General features: G+C 32.7%; 1 protein-coding gene across 2 annotated transcripts in view; it reads right to left on the bottom strand.

Moving 5' to 3' along the window:
* LOC108745644 (guanine nucleotide exchange factor for Rab-3A-like) overlaps positions 1 to 15,985 on the bottom strand; it is a 29,771-nt gene that overhangs the window by 12,968 nt on the left and 818 nt on the right. The window lies entirely within an intron of this gene.

The raw sequence follows: 15,985 nt of genomic DNA, 5'->3' as shown, positions 1-15,985 counted from the left end.
TATATAAAATATTAACAAATTATCAGGAAATAAATTGTTTGTTGCAGATTACTCTTTGTTAAATTTTTCTCAGCAAAAAAAAAATGTCGCGAAAAGTCATTATTTTAATTATAATTCTTCAAACTTCAACAATTCAGAAATTAAGTTTCAAACAAAATTTTATTAAAAGTTCAAATTACGTGTAAACTAGAAATAATTTTTAATATTATTATTCACCTACGTATTTTAAGCGTAATTCGAAACATACTATTAATTTTTAACTTTGATTTGATAGTTACATGAAAAAAAGTGTAATAAAAATAATTTTTTAGGAACAATTTTTATCGCGACGGACAGATTTTAAATATCTGTCTTTCTCTACTTGCGCAGGTAATCACTAATTATTTGCATTTCTTTTAAAGAATTGTTATTGATCGTTGTAGAAAAAATCATTTGTAGAAAAAATGGAGAGCTATTCGTTTCTACTTGCATCATGGATCATCTTCAGCTCTTTCTATTTGCTCAAGTGAGACTCGCCAACCGTCTGTTTCTACTAGCGAAGTGACAAGCGAGTTGCATCTTTGTCTAGAGCAGAGGCTGTCAATTGATTGGATATTTTCAATTACTTATATATTTGTATTTAATACTTGATTTTCCTTGCAGAAATTCCTTTCCACTTATTCGCTTGATAGCTCTCTCCCTCCCACGCGCGGTTTTCGATAATAACATTATCCCTCTCTCATGCCTATCAGTGCTCGAGTAGGCCAGCTAGCTAGAACGTTAATTATAGCGTCCGTAATTGAGTTTGATAGAGCTCAATGAGATAAGTGTGACCCTTGATGCGCGGCCCCTATATACTGTATGTACTACGCAGTTGGGAGCATTAACGCTAACCATCTATTGGGTTTCTTCCTACGCGCATGTCGGCTATTAAAGTCATCCGATGTAATTTCTTTTTCCCGGAAAGGACAAAAATAGTTCATTCTTGCTATAAATCTATGTCGTAATCAATCATCCGCCAGCACCAGAATTAGCTTAGTTGACACCAAATAATAGAAGGGTTTTGTTAGATTTCTTATTTGCGAATTTTTAAACGGGCACACTACCTGTTCCTTTACTTTGCAGCTCAATTAACGCTGGAAAGAACATTTGAAAAGCTTCCATCATACGTTCCGGACAATTCAGCCCGCTCGTAACTTGAATGCAGCTGAAAACTTTTCTTGCATTGCAACCATGATGCATTGTTCGCCGCGTCGTGCTGCAATTCCGCTGCTGAACAAACTTTAGCTTCGTGAAAACACAGCTGCATTGATAATAAAACTTCATTCACCAAATTAAAATTCGATGTAATGTTTTTTTAATCTGTTGTTTACAAATCGAATGTACAAAAATACCTGTTTGTTTTGAAACAACTAACGCAAAAATAGAATAATCCTTAAAAAAAAGTTATCTGTTAGGAAAAAAAATTTATTTTTCTTCATAAAATTTAGACAATTTTTTTTAAAGAAAAATTGATATTAATATTTGATGATTGAATAAAATACATTAAATATAATATATGGAAAGGTTTTAAGAATGATTTTAGACATACAAAGGATAAAACAAAGAAAATTTAACGCCAGATCTTTTAACGAATTATTTTTACGCGAAGATAGCTTTTAAGGAATTAAACGAAATGGTTTATAAAGGAAACAAAGGCGAAGAATCTTGCCAGAAAACTCTTTTCACAATTCCTTGCAAAATAATTCGAGGTTTTAAGTACCTTTTAAATGTCAGTTATCGCAAACAAGAGTTAACGCCGAAAAATTCTTTGAGATGTTCGAGAAATTTGAAGGAACCGTGGAAGTCGCTATTTTTTGCAATATATACAGTGAGTACAAAAAGTATTCGTACAGAGGAAATATTTTTTAAAAATAAAACTTTATTTTAAAAAATTACATATTATCCAACGAGAAATGAGTCATCGAATTGATGTCGAATCGATATCGATACGATAATTTGACGTCGATTCGACGTTTAATTGATGATCATTTCTTGCTGGGTAATTAACAAATTATTCATAAAATACAAAATACTCGTAGACTGTACGTTTCTTAAAATTATATATACCAAAAAAAGATGTGTATTAATTACAGAAAATATATCATCTGAAAAATAAGCGAAAATTAAAAGTTTGAATGCTGAAAAAGTACAGTCGAGAAATTTATAATATCAGAAATACAATACATGCAAAGCTCATTTGTATATGTTAGAACAGAATATATTCATTGTATAAAATTGCTAATTAATGATTATTTTCTACAAATAAGATTTTTTTTATAAAAAATTTCCTTGTACGAATACTTTTTGCTCTCACTGTATATATATATATATACACATGTATACATCATACCAATGTATTATGAGCGTGGAACGCTTATTCCCGGCTATTTGCGTGCGATTTCGTCACTTTCGGCGCCGATTTCACCTTGTCAAACGAATATACAAAAACATACTCATGCGCGAAAAATAGATAGATTATGGAATGCTCGATGGAATTTACAAATAAAATTTTTATCAACAAGACAATTTTAATGAAATATCTAAATGAGCATAACAAGCCAATGCTGGTTTTTATTGCGAATATTTAATATTATTTATTTATAACATAATATAATAGACAATTTTAAATTTCATAGGGCTCTGGGGAGTATTTTCCCCGTGCGACAGGTAGCAGCAAGAAAAACTTTAAAAATTTATTTTGAGGTAAACTACGCGGCGTCTGAGTTAAAATTTCAACAGCTGCTGCTGCCTATTAAATTACACCTTTCAATATTCACTATGCTGTACATCGTCGGAATTCTAGATGAAAGAGAACACAATTTTAACAAAGTTTTATCCTGTACATTATTTTTTATTAAGCTTAAAAAACTTACTTTCGCTACTTTTAACAATAATACACTTTGCATCTTCTATTTGTTAAAGGAAATCATTTTATATTCCAAATCCTAAAAACATTGTACAAAATATATTCCAGATAATAAAAATTATAAAAATTCATTTTTAAATATTTACAAATATATAAATAAAAGTGTATTAATCTATATCAGCAGATTAAGCAATTATCAATCTCCTGGACTAGGATCTTCACCTCTAATTCTTCCTAACTTCCACTTTGCTAAATGAACCGGCATAATCGTGTATAAAGAGGGGCCTGATGAAAGGGAAAGACAGAGTACAATCCCTCAGTCGTGCCCAGTATCCCAAGCTTATTTTTAACGTCCAGTCGATGCACCTAGGCTTACCAGCCTCGCTGCAGGAATTCCATACGCATACACGATATTACATACGTCGCATATAGGTATACCTATATGCCTATACTACTGCGACAGTATCACGCAGATCATGTGTAGATACATGCTCTCACGTTCCCCTCGGGCCGTGACCCGACTGTGCACGAGCCGTGGTGAATTCCATCGTGCAAAAGGGCCCCACGTAGAAGCCGATGCACGTGTGATGCAGGATCGTGTTGTTAGATGGGTCACAAAGAGCAACTGCCCAGACAATGAGCCGGCGTTATAATGAGTTCGTTATTTTATTAGCAGCGACGCGCGTCTACGACGTCAACGAACTCACATACCTCGTATACAATGAGCTACCAAAGTATTCCCGCACGATTCAATTTACAATTTCACGCACGTCACATATTTTTAGAAGGGAACATATGAAACTTTCATTAACACATAGAAATATATAATCAACTTTTTTTTTTTATTAAATTACGAATTTATTACGTACTGTTCAGTATGTGTGAACGCTGGAAGAAATAAAATATCCAAATTGTTTCTAATCTTTCTTATCAAAATGAAAAATAATGGACAAAAAAAAATTACGAAACATTGCACATATGTACTTATACAGGATATTACAAAATGATCAGGAAAAAAACAGGTAGTTTATTGCAGATTACTCTTTGTTAAATTTTTCTCAGCAAAACCATCGCGAAAAGTTATTATTTTAATTATAATCCTTCATATTTTAATATTTTGGAATCTCTCTCTAAGCTTCAAAGCAAGATTTGATTAAAAGCTTAAAATGTTTGAACCAGAAATAATATATCATTGTCCATCCACGTAATTTAAATTATAATTCGAATTCGCGAAACGAATTCGTTAATTTTTAATAACTTAAAAACTCGACTAGTCCCTAAAGAAAATTAGCACTATATCCGATTCCGACATCCTGTATAAGTTAACGTTATGAAAAATAGCAAAAAATCACGCCGAGATATACCGACTTATGTACGGTGCATTACATTGCATATATGATACACTGGTTTAAAGATCGCATAGATCGGTCGGAATAAATTCCTCTGAGAAAATGCACTCAAGCGAATCTATTCCGCTTCAAAGAGCATAAACGCCATACGGCGCATGAGATTCCACACGCGCAACCGTGGGATCGTAACACGTCCTCGCAGGATAGTTCTTGAAATCGCGTAATTGCCTTTGATTTATGCAGCATTAACCGGAACTGTCTATAAGACTACGATCTGACTCAAACACAACTGTCAGAAAAAAAAACATTACGTAGGAATATAACACTTTTAATTATACAATTTATCACACTTATAAATAAATTGTAACATTTACAAAAAATTTTAATTAATTCATCATAATATTGTCTTCCACTGACCAGTAGGTATTCTAGAATTTCTAGATCGCATAACTTTCAATATCTTCACTAATTTGATAATATTATTAAATATACTATCATTAATATCACTACAAAATTATCGTCCAAGTAGAAGAATTAAACATCTAATTAGAAAAATAATCGCGGTTATATCATATTATTGCCTTTCGTGAGAAACGAAATGTAGTGTAAAATATGAAAATATTTTTCTTATGTCAAATAATATTTTTCTTCGATCAACGAAAATATCGATCGAGAAATAATGTCAGAAATTGTCAAGAAATTATTAACTCGCAATACATAGAGTTTTGTTTCAGTAATACATAGAATTTTGTTTCAGTGACACAAAGTTTCGATCTGTGTGGTAGTAGCTAGACAAATATCTAAAAGGTTCAGAGATATATTACGAACACGCGTCACTTTCGACTATATGACGTATGAGATTTATATAGCATCTTCTGCATCCTCCAACGTTGTAATCACAGTTTTTAGTTATCTCCATTGGTTTCGTGAAGTAAACGCATGACCATTGCACATGCATGCGTAGCACGCATTCATTTTATCTCAAACGGGACAGGGATGCGGCTATCGCGCACCTTGCAAAGGAATGTCACAGAGTCATACTGAAATTGAAATGGAATCTATGACTGTAGCAATAAGACGCAATAAAAACTATAAATTTATATCGCAGATGGAATAAATAATAAAAATAAGATATTTAATATTTCGGAACGAAAAACATCAGATGCATCTATCGTAAAGCTCATTTTCTTTCGAGAGAGATTTTTTTATTACATTTATTTAATATTATTTAATATTTCGGATCTTAACATAGTATAATATTCTAAAATGCTAGCGGATGAAATTTATTGATTAACTTGAAAACTTTTCTTCGCGATTTCTATGATATGTATCATCTACTATAATAAATTGATTATTACATAAAATAAAAAAGATTATATAAAAAATGATTGAAAATATATAAAGTAGTCTAGTAGAAAATAAATAAAGTAAGGAAAGATTGGATGGTATCGAACAAAGATTAGTATCGGATAAAAATTGTTTGAAAAACAGGGATCTCCCCTGTATATTGAGATCAAAGAGAATATTTTTTTACGAATTATTATGCATTTTGTAGTTGTAGTTTATGCCATGGAATTAATTTACTCAATCAGTCACATCATTAAATATAGAATTTTATCTTCAGTTCATCAATATAAACAACGTCTGTTATACTTAAAGTTATGGATTTAAAATCTTTCTTGTTTTAAAAACTGTTTCGTTTCCTCGATTGTTTTCTCGTTGCGCATTCGGGTCATTCGGATATCGGACAATGAGGTGGCAGGCGATATCGAAGTCTAAGTAGTCAACGAGACTTGGCTTCTGACTGGTTTTTGTTGTAAGTGAATGTAGAGAGACAGGTAAATGGAAAGAAGAAAGTATGATATTAGGAAAGTAGGAAATTAGGAGATACGAAAGTAAGAAATAAAGATAAAAAAGATGAGTGAACGATATTCTGTTTCGAAATATGAAAAATGACTATATCTATTTTTATAAAAAAAATACGATAGGATGTTTTGGTATAAAAATAATATTTCATATCATGCGTATGAAACATTACATATCATATATACACTTAATTTTTGCCGTTTCAAGAAAATGAAACCTTGAAAAAAATCTAAGATAACCAAGTACCACCCAATCTCCTGATATGCTATAATTCTCCTAATATCCAATAATATTACATTTAATTAAATTTTATTGGAAAGAAAGAAATTTCAAGTCAATCAAAAAAATCATCTTTCACCGAAGAGCTTCTTTCTCGTTTCTTTTTCCATTTGCGTTGTATAACCGAAAGGGAAACGCGCGCTCGACGATTTCCAGCTTTCCAAATTTCATGTCGATAGAGAATGTTCAGGTCCAAGAGTAAGATTATCTAAATTTATGCTTACGCGACCTGGTTAAACAAATGACGTGATGCATCGACGTGAAATCGTGGTCGGATGTTTCAGGGCTGCCTCGAAGGCAGAGATCGCCCCGTTCATCACGCCACGTCTTCCCGGTGCCGTCGAACCGGCGCGGACCGGAATCTGGTGGAAACCGGTACGACGGGTTCCACGGTCAACGGGTACCCCGGCCGATGCGCATGGTGCACGACTTCCCGTACTTCTAACTCATAAACGAGACAGCTCTCGTGTACTCGGTCGTAAGAAATTCTTACGACGATCGTGGGCGCTTCTCATCGGGCGTGCTGCTAACGCGAGTACACGTGCGTGAGTGCACGTGCACGTGCGTGGATCCTTCACTCAGCCCGAGTACTCCATCTCGCTTATTAACCCATTGGGTATCCCACGATATTGCGCCATAAACGGATTATAACTTTCCTACTTAAATGTAGGAAGTAACATTTCTTTTTTTTTCAAATTAGTGGATAACTCTGTGAAAGTGTGTCGTAACGTAAAAATATGTGTGAATGCGATTGGAAGAAGATTAGTAGAGTGCGTGCGAAATAGAATTGTGAGAGCGTTATCGAAATACGAATAATTGATGTTCGATCGAGAGTTTGATATTGTGATTCACGCGTTAATAATTTATAAAATAAAAACGATGGAAAGATTTTATAGATATATATTTATAGATATATATTGGGTCGAAAAAAATGTCTGTGGTATTTTTTAGCTGAAAATTTGTATTGTAAATACATTTTCATTGTTATTATATTTTTAATATCTTCGTTAAAAATGATGAAAATTTAAATTTAAACAAATGATTTTAAAGCTTAAAATCTCTACTTTCGAATGGTTACTATATTTTTTGAATTTATGTAAGTTTTGTAATTTTTACATGTAAAAAACTACGAGTTGAAAAAAATGAAAAATTTTCTTTGCTTCTGGTATATCCGTAGCGTGCCCAAAAAAAATTTGTGAAAATATTCAACAATCTATAACGTAAAAGTTTGGAGTTTTTCTTACAAAATCGGTTTTGTAAAACTGTTTCTACGATTTTTTGTTCTCGAGTTATTCGCGAGTTAAATAAAAAGGAGTATTCTGACTTTGATTACTCATAACTCCATTAAAAATTATCATACTGTAATAAAAAAAAAACAGATTCTTAAAACTGAAACGTTGCTCTATCGAGTGATGTAATTGCCAATTTCAAAATAGAATGTATATAAATTCGAGCTAAAAATATGACATTACTTTTCTTTTAATGATTGTGCAATGATTATAAGGATAGTAATATCACATTTTTAACTCAAAAATTTGTATATATTTTACATTTAACAAATTATCATGATATCATTCGGTAGAGCAAAGTTTCAGCTTTAAGGACTTGTATTATTAATTACGGTACGATAATTTTTAACGGAGTTACAAGCAATCAAAATCAGAATGCTCTTTTATTTAATCCGCATGTAACTTGGTAACAAAAAGTCAGACACGTAGAAACATTTTTGAAAAAAAAACTAAGCTTTCACGTCAGATAGTCGAAAATTTCGCAACGAATATATTCTGTATGTAATTTTGTGAACAAACGAAATATCGCAGAAACTTTTCCTCCGACCCAATATATAATCTTCTTTCTTTATCTTAAATTAAAATATGTTAAGAAAAGCATTTTAACATTAATCATAAGCAAAAAATTAATTATTATATTTTAATTAGTTAATACAAGAAGCTGATTTGAGCTAAACCGTACAATGTTATACGTTTGTTATTGTGCCGATAAAACAATCGCGGTTTCTCTTCTTACAAAGGAAAGAAAAGAAAAAAGGATGCATCAATATGGATTGCAGTAATGTTAAGGAAAAACTCGTAATGGGGATAGGTATGCATGATGAGGAAGTAAAATAAATATATCTGCAACGCAATGGAAGAAGCGATTAGTTCCGCTTATTTAACTAATGACGGTTCGCGCTTGAATGATACATTCGGATATTTCCACTAATTAAAGCGCATTGCGCATATTGTACATACCGCGCGTATATTAAAAGTTACGCACATATTTAATTACTCTGGTAAAGGAATGCACGCGCATTGCAGAAATTCCCATCACGAGCCTCTCGTTGCTTCAAAAAAAATGAGAACACCGCGTATATCGCGTAACATTGTAATCGTCGTCAATAAGCTAGCAAATGCATCTCATCAGGCTGCTTTATAAACGCAAATACGTTGATTTTATTAATAAAAAGATCACGATTGCAAGGACAGTCTTCATTACGTGCAACGTATGGTAATTACATGTACTTTATCATCGATTCCGTCGTTGGCGCGATTCCGTTATCGTCAACAATCCACGACAGGGGAACTTCACGCGAGACCGGTTCTTTCACACGACCGGTTTTCGAAAATCGCAATGTGGATGTAAAACCGGTTGACGGAACAAAATACAATCGTAAATCGTAATCACTTTTTTGCCCCCGATGAAAAGTGAATGAACATCCTGAGGAAGTTCAAAACAAGCCCGCTGGACCCGGCGTTCGTGTAAGAAACTTCGGGATTCGGATTGATAACTGTAACTGCTTAATTACTGCAAAGCGTCGGCACGAGATGCAATTAACCTTTTCTCTCTCTCTCTCTCTCTCTCTTTCCGGAATAGGTGTACAAAGCAAATTAATTGGATACCACCGTGCACACTCGTGTGCACGCGCCTCTCCATTGTGTTCTCATCCCGCTTTTTATCCATTATGCAGCCGGTACGTGCCGCGTCGCGAGTTTTCGTGATTACAACAGTCGCCTGGCTCTTTTCTATTCTCCTACTGCCACTCCTGCATCGCGGTACAAAAGATCCGTGACATTTTAGAAGAATTGAAAATGGCATCCGCACGCTATTTTCCACGGCTTAAGATTTCTCTTGCTGTGCACCGAGTAGACAAAGTGACGTTGTTAAGTTACGTTTTTATTTCAAAAATTAATTTTAGAAGTCACTCTTTTTGTTATTTGTTTTTCAGCTTTTTTTTTTTCATATTTATAATTAAAGAGTTAGAGATTAAAGAGTCTTAGCGAAAAAAGTAAAACTAAAAGTCGGAAATAATCCATATGTTGCGACAGGTTGTAGCAGTTTAAGAAATTGTAATTCTTCAATGTATTTTCAAATCAACTGGCAATTAAGTAGCTAAAAAATTTATAATAATAATTGATAATAATAATAAATTGAATGTATCGTCAAATTTAATTTAGAAAACTGGGTCCGAATTTTTACATATAATTTATAACACACGTTTATTTCAGAGTCAACGCTTTTAAGGAAGATTGAGAGACGAAGATATTTTGTAGTCCGTTGCCCTTAGAGGCAAACTTTATCGTGTACTGCCAAGATGATTTGCGGATGCTTCGAGAATATTTCACCAGACCCGGGACTCTCAAGCGACGCTTTAGAAAGGCTGACAAAGTCTCGCTCGACACGAGAGCAAGTAGAACGGCCTGCTCGAATAACGGCATCCGGGAATTCAGGGCCGTACACTGATAAGAAGAAAAAAAAATGATCCGCCGGTTCAAAACACCTGCTTTATCTTTTTCACCGGGGCGCATCGTGATGAGTTGGCACAATAGAGATGGCTGCCTTTCCGCAAATGAGATTATCGCATCCGACAGCGAAAAAGAAGAAGCGCGCGTGTTTCGTAATTTTCTGTTGCCGTAGATTACGTATTCTTTGCGACTGCCTTACCGTTTCAACGCTCGTTCGCAATTTATTTTATAGCGACATTGAATTAAGTCCACGTTAATTTAAAAGGAAAAAATTATATAATTTTCCGATGTGAAATTCGCGCATGTGAAAGAGATGAACTTGCGACATTTTCTGCGAGTGATACGTGAAATGCTTCGCATATGTCACGTATTTTTCTAGACGAATACATGTGGAAATAAAAACTTAGTTCTGCTTTATAATAAAACGGTTTTGCAGCTTCTACGTTGCATACGTAATTGCAGTGCCAACTCAGATTTCGCCTCGCTACGATGATCACTTATTGCGAATTATAACGGAGATATATTTCACAAATTAACAAACAAATAATCTCATCATTTTTTTTTCGAATTTTTTTTTAAACTTGTGTTCATCAGCTATTAAGCATTTTTATTGTGCGTCGCGCGTACGATAATGGTTGCCCAAGATACTAAATTTGTAGTGACCATTACGCAAAATAACAGCAATTATGTCGCCTATTAAAAACAAATGAGTGCAATAACTTCTACGAACTGACTTATATTTCTTCGATGACATTATACGGGCATTAATTACTGCGGTATTAAAACAATAGTTAAGTGAGTAATAACAGGCTAATGAAAGATTCTACATTTTAATGTTTAAAATTATTTTAATTATATTTAAAAAATATTCCAATAATATAGCGTCGTGTAAAGCAAACTAGTTTACAATGTAAACGCTATTATTTTAATTTAAAAGTCGCTACTATATCTTGCCAAATTTTCATTACTTTCGTGAAGAATAAAAAATAATATATATATAAAACTTACATAAATAATACTTCGAGAATAACTTTACATTGAATTCGCGTAAGTAACATCATAAATATATCTTGTTCTCAACAATTAAAAAATGTCTAACTTTATTACTATTTTTAAACAGAGTTCCGGCTGCTATTTTTTCAATATTAATTTTTTAATATAAAAAATACTAACTATTGGAACTGTTATTGTTTTTTTCATATTAATAGAATGTCGTGCTAATTTCAAGAATACCCAAAAGCGGAATCTATGAAGTTAGATGATATTTTATAAATATAAAAAAAAACAATTCCTTTTTTTTTATAATTTTATAGTTTCTTGTAAAAATAAAAAAAAGTTTCTTATTTTTTATACTAAAAAACCTAAATTAAAAATATGTACTAATTTCGCAAATCGAGCACGATGTTTCCCGTCTAAAGTACAAAAAAAAAAGATAAATATTTCTATTTTTGGCTACAGATCCCGTTATTACTACTCGAGTTCTATATATGTAATTTAAAAACAAAATTTGAACAATTCCTAATTTGAATGCACTTTAAATATAAGACGGCCTGACATTAAAAGAAAAAGTGTCATGCCGATAATTTATCGCAATTCCAGTGATATTTCTTATTACAGTTCTAGTAGATATATTATTGAGATATACTCGCACATCGACATTATCAAGAGTCAGCGGAATGTAACTAAACTTGCCAAGACTGTATTAGTTTATTTCATATTCGTTATTCATTAATCTCTATTTGTTTCCAGCTTGATGCTCCGGTAGACATTCCATATCGCGTATCAAGATAGAAATCCAAAGGATACATTGCATTCCAATAATGCTTTGAATCAACGTTAACGTAAACTCTTAATCGCAATATTATGTTTCTTCGAATCTTGATTTTCACATCAAACCATGTTTCTTATTAAACATTCGTTCTAGTTTCTCCTGAAAAGATAATTAATGACATACTTGATAGAAAACCACAATTTTCGACGAGGATATACGGTAAATACTCAATCGAGATACTTCGTGCACGCTCCCTACATAATAAGTCAACTTTCACCTTGAGTAGAACGAGTGCTTTCGCGTTAAGAGAGAAATCTATACAGGTATAATGATACCGTGTTTTAGACCGAACTTCATCTCACCTTTGTTTCACTGCATCAATTTTCAAGCGAGACGCTCATCTTCGCGCAGCTTAAAATATTCGTAAACCGAATATCCGATCGCGCAGGTGTCACGAGTTTCACACACACAGAACTTGGCATAACTCGCGAATAAAATTAGACAACGAAAATCTCGTTGTTTTCGTCGTGTTCTCTTTGATTTTGTTATTATATAACAGTGAGGCAATTTATGCTGGTCGTAGTAATAAAAAGATTTTGCATTATGAAATTCATGTTTTATATATTTCAATAAAGATATAAAGATTTACTTATTCTTTAATTAATTTTCTCTTGTTTTTACAGAATTTATAGAAAAATTAATCTGTACTGTAGAAGGATTTTATTTCATATTTTCTACTTATTTTCTCACGTAAAATCATCAGTTTCCTGTTAGCACCATCAATAATGGACCACTTTATATGTCACACGCCAGGCAACGCTTCGTTTCATAAAAAGCGAATTTCCGAGTTCTTTTGCAGGTACCATCGATCAAATGGTATTCTCACAATTCAACATTCACTTGATATAATTAAAATGTCATCGAAGATGTTAAATTACTGCTAAGAACTTCCCTGCAAGATTTCTTACAACTGATTTTGTTAGTTTGCTAGATTTCATTTTTCATGCGTCGAACATCGCACTTTCTCTCTTCTAAATAAAAAAAAAACCGGAACTTCTACACGAGGAGATGGAAAGATAAAATATCAGCGTAAATATATTCATTAATTTATCTTAAAGAATTCATTTTGCTTTAGTTATCGGTTATATTGTGAAATATTTTATTTCTTTTAAATATATGCAGATATTTAAAATGTAATAATAAAAAGTAAAAAGAGCTGAGAGCTAACGCTAGTTCTTATTATTTAACAGCTAAGAAGCTTTTAGCTCTTTTATTCAATTGAGAATAATAATTCAACTCTTATTATGATTTAAAATTTAATTAACAAAGAATGCAGTTCTAAATATGTGAGGAATGTAAGAAATATTCGAAATGTACGCTATTAATTTATATGCAAGTTCATGCGGTTCTCGTGTCGCGCGCGTATAAAATTCATGTCGTCGCACATTGATGCCGAAGCATTGGGAGCCACGGACGCGTGTACTTCATCAGATTACGTTTAAAGTTCGATGAACCACATACGCTATTCATGCTCGATGCAAAGAACATCGATATAGTTCACAAGATAGACATCGGAGAAATCGAACGCCCATAAGAATCCACTCGGATTATTTTCCAACAGTCGAGAACTTTTATTTGACTTCTCTAACCGTTTGATATTTCCATATTAAAATCTTGAATATATTCAAATATTTAGAAAATATTCCATTACCTAAACGTCTGTGTATTTTTATGACTTTCTATATGCACCGCTAAACAATGGCAAAATATCATACGTACGATATCGTGACAGGAATATTTTACAATACATAGATATATCAACAATTTTGTATACTAATAAACGCGGCATAAATATAACGCTCACAAAATTATCGCATGAATATGCTGAACGGACGGTATTGAAAGTCATTACGTGAAAATTTCAGCTTTATCAGCTCGTTCTCATCGTAAACGCAGAAATACTTCGTAAAAAGGTAATGTTTAATTATTCAAAACTCAATTACTTTTTTTTTTCTCTACGGTTAGAAAGCGCGGGGAAATTTCTATGCTTACGAACGGTGTTACATTTAACGATTTCGCCGACGAAATATTCAGAAAAATCGTACGTAAACAGAACGTTACGCATTGGGTGCAAGGACCTTGCCTTATTACTATAACAGGTTTCGCTGCGTATCCATTTTTCCACTGTCTATACGCCTCGTTACGCCTACGTACAAAAAAAAAATCACAATTTTATACCGCACTTTTAGAGATACCGTAAAAACTGTTATAAGAGACGCGGAAGAATTTTATAATTACTCGAATCACACTAACTGCTTGGATTCTTCGAGCAGTCCGTACGCGGGTATTCGGCTCGCAGGTTTCCGCTTCTTTCCTATCATTTAGAAAGTAGAATACTCCAGTGACACGTGAGAAATCTACGGTAAACGTTAAGTTGCATGTACGACCAGAGATGCGTAAAATTTCTAGATTACACGAAACCGTATAGCAATGAGAGCTTTTTTTTTCTTTTCTCCTCTTTTATCTTTTTTTTATCTCTCTTCGATCAATTAATGAAACAAATTTCATCAATTTCAATACTTTCTCAACTAATTTTAATTTATCCGCTTATCCAAGATACTTGTATTTATTTTCATACATTTGAATCGCGCTCTTGAAATTTGTTTGCTCGGTGAATAAATCTAAATTAAGGAGATTGTAAGGGCATAAAAAACATATTAATATTTACACTTTAAACAAACTACATACATGTGAAAGTTGTGTTCGTACTCTATTTTTATTGAGCAACACATTTTTATAGATTATTTATTTTACTTGATATTATAGTTTTATTATTATAAACAAAAATTTTGAAAATAACAAAAATCTAAATTTTATAATATAAATACAATATTAAATACTAAAAATGACTTCTGCAAAGTTTCATTGAGATTCACGAATCAGTTAATAACAAATAAATATTTTTGTTTATTTACTGAACAATTAATGTCTGCATCTCAATGTAACTTTACACAAATATTTTTGAATTCATAAAGTACTTATATAAAAAAATTGAGATTTTTATCATTATTTTATAATATATTTTCATACATTTCTATTAGAGTACGAATTCAAAAAATATTACTTTTTATTGAAATAATTTTTTATCCAGATGATCAACTGTCTCTAATTTTTTTGTATTACTTTTAAATGCAATTTAAAATAATCTGTAATTTTTTTCAAGTAATTCTTAACATATTGCATTTGCCTTACAATGTCCTTAAGTCAAAATCGTACAATCAGTCTTAAGATGATTTTATTCATGTTATAATTAAATAAAATTAAATAAAATCGTAACAGTTGTATGTTGAAATAACTCAAATCGATGAGCCTGCAAGCAAATGCTCTTATCGGTTAGTAATAAACTTCTTTATACCGAAACCCACCAATCGCAGGCGATTTCGCAATTACCAATAAGCCGATAACCCGCGTGTATATTAGCATAATTTTGCACGCGTCGTACCACAATGGACGCGGGACCGGATGTCACGGGAAAAACGGCATATTGCGTAAGGTACTGAAGAAGCGAAAAAAAAACGCTGAATCCTCATTGAAATTCCCGAGGCAGTGCATTGCTCAAGGCGGTACAGCATAGCATATATATATACCATACTATCGTGTGGCGGAGACCTACTTTTTAAATAGCTACACGTGATATTTTCTCTCCCACATATATCTTTGCGGAACGCTCCGCAAAAACTCGAAATTCAACTTCGCGCATAACACGACGCGGAACCGGATGACTAAATTGCTGGTTTCACACGTGAACTCACGGGCCGCCACAGCCAGGAAGAGGATATTGCATCTCTGGACTTTCCAAATAAATAATCCCTGTCCGCTTATTCGCAACACGTACATACACAAATTTAACGTATCAGGTATTCTGTGCTTTGCGTCTTTCATCTTGTCAATGATATAAAATAATAGTAAAATAAATAATTTGTTGAAGAACTTCAGAATATCAAACAATGCAAAATAAAAAAAAAGGAGTTCAATATGTGTTCAATACGTGACTTGTTTTTCTTTTTTTAACTTTTTGTCTTGCAATGCTATT

The sequence above is a fragment of the Trachymyrmex septentrionalis genome, unplaced genomic scaffold (genome assembly GCF_001594115.1).
Source record: "Trachymyrmex septentrionalis isolate Tsep2-gDNA-1 unplaced genomic scaffold, Tsep1.0 scaffold14, whole genome shotgun sequence".
Taxonomy (NCBI): Eukaryota; Metazoa; Arthropoda; class Insecta; order Hymenoptera; family Formicidae; genus Trachymyrmex; species Trachymyrmex septentrionalis.
This window is presented reverse-complemented; position numbering and strand designations above follow the sequence as displayed.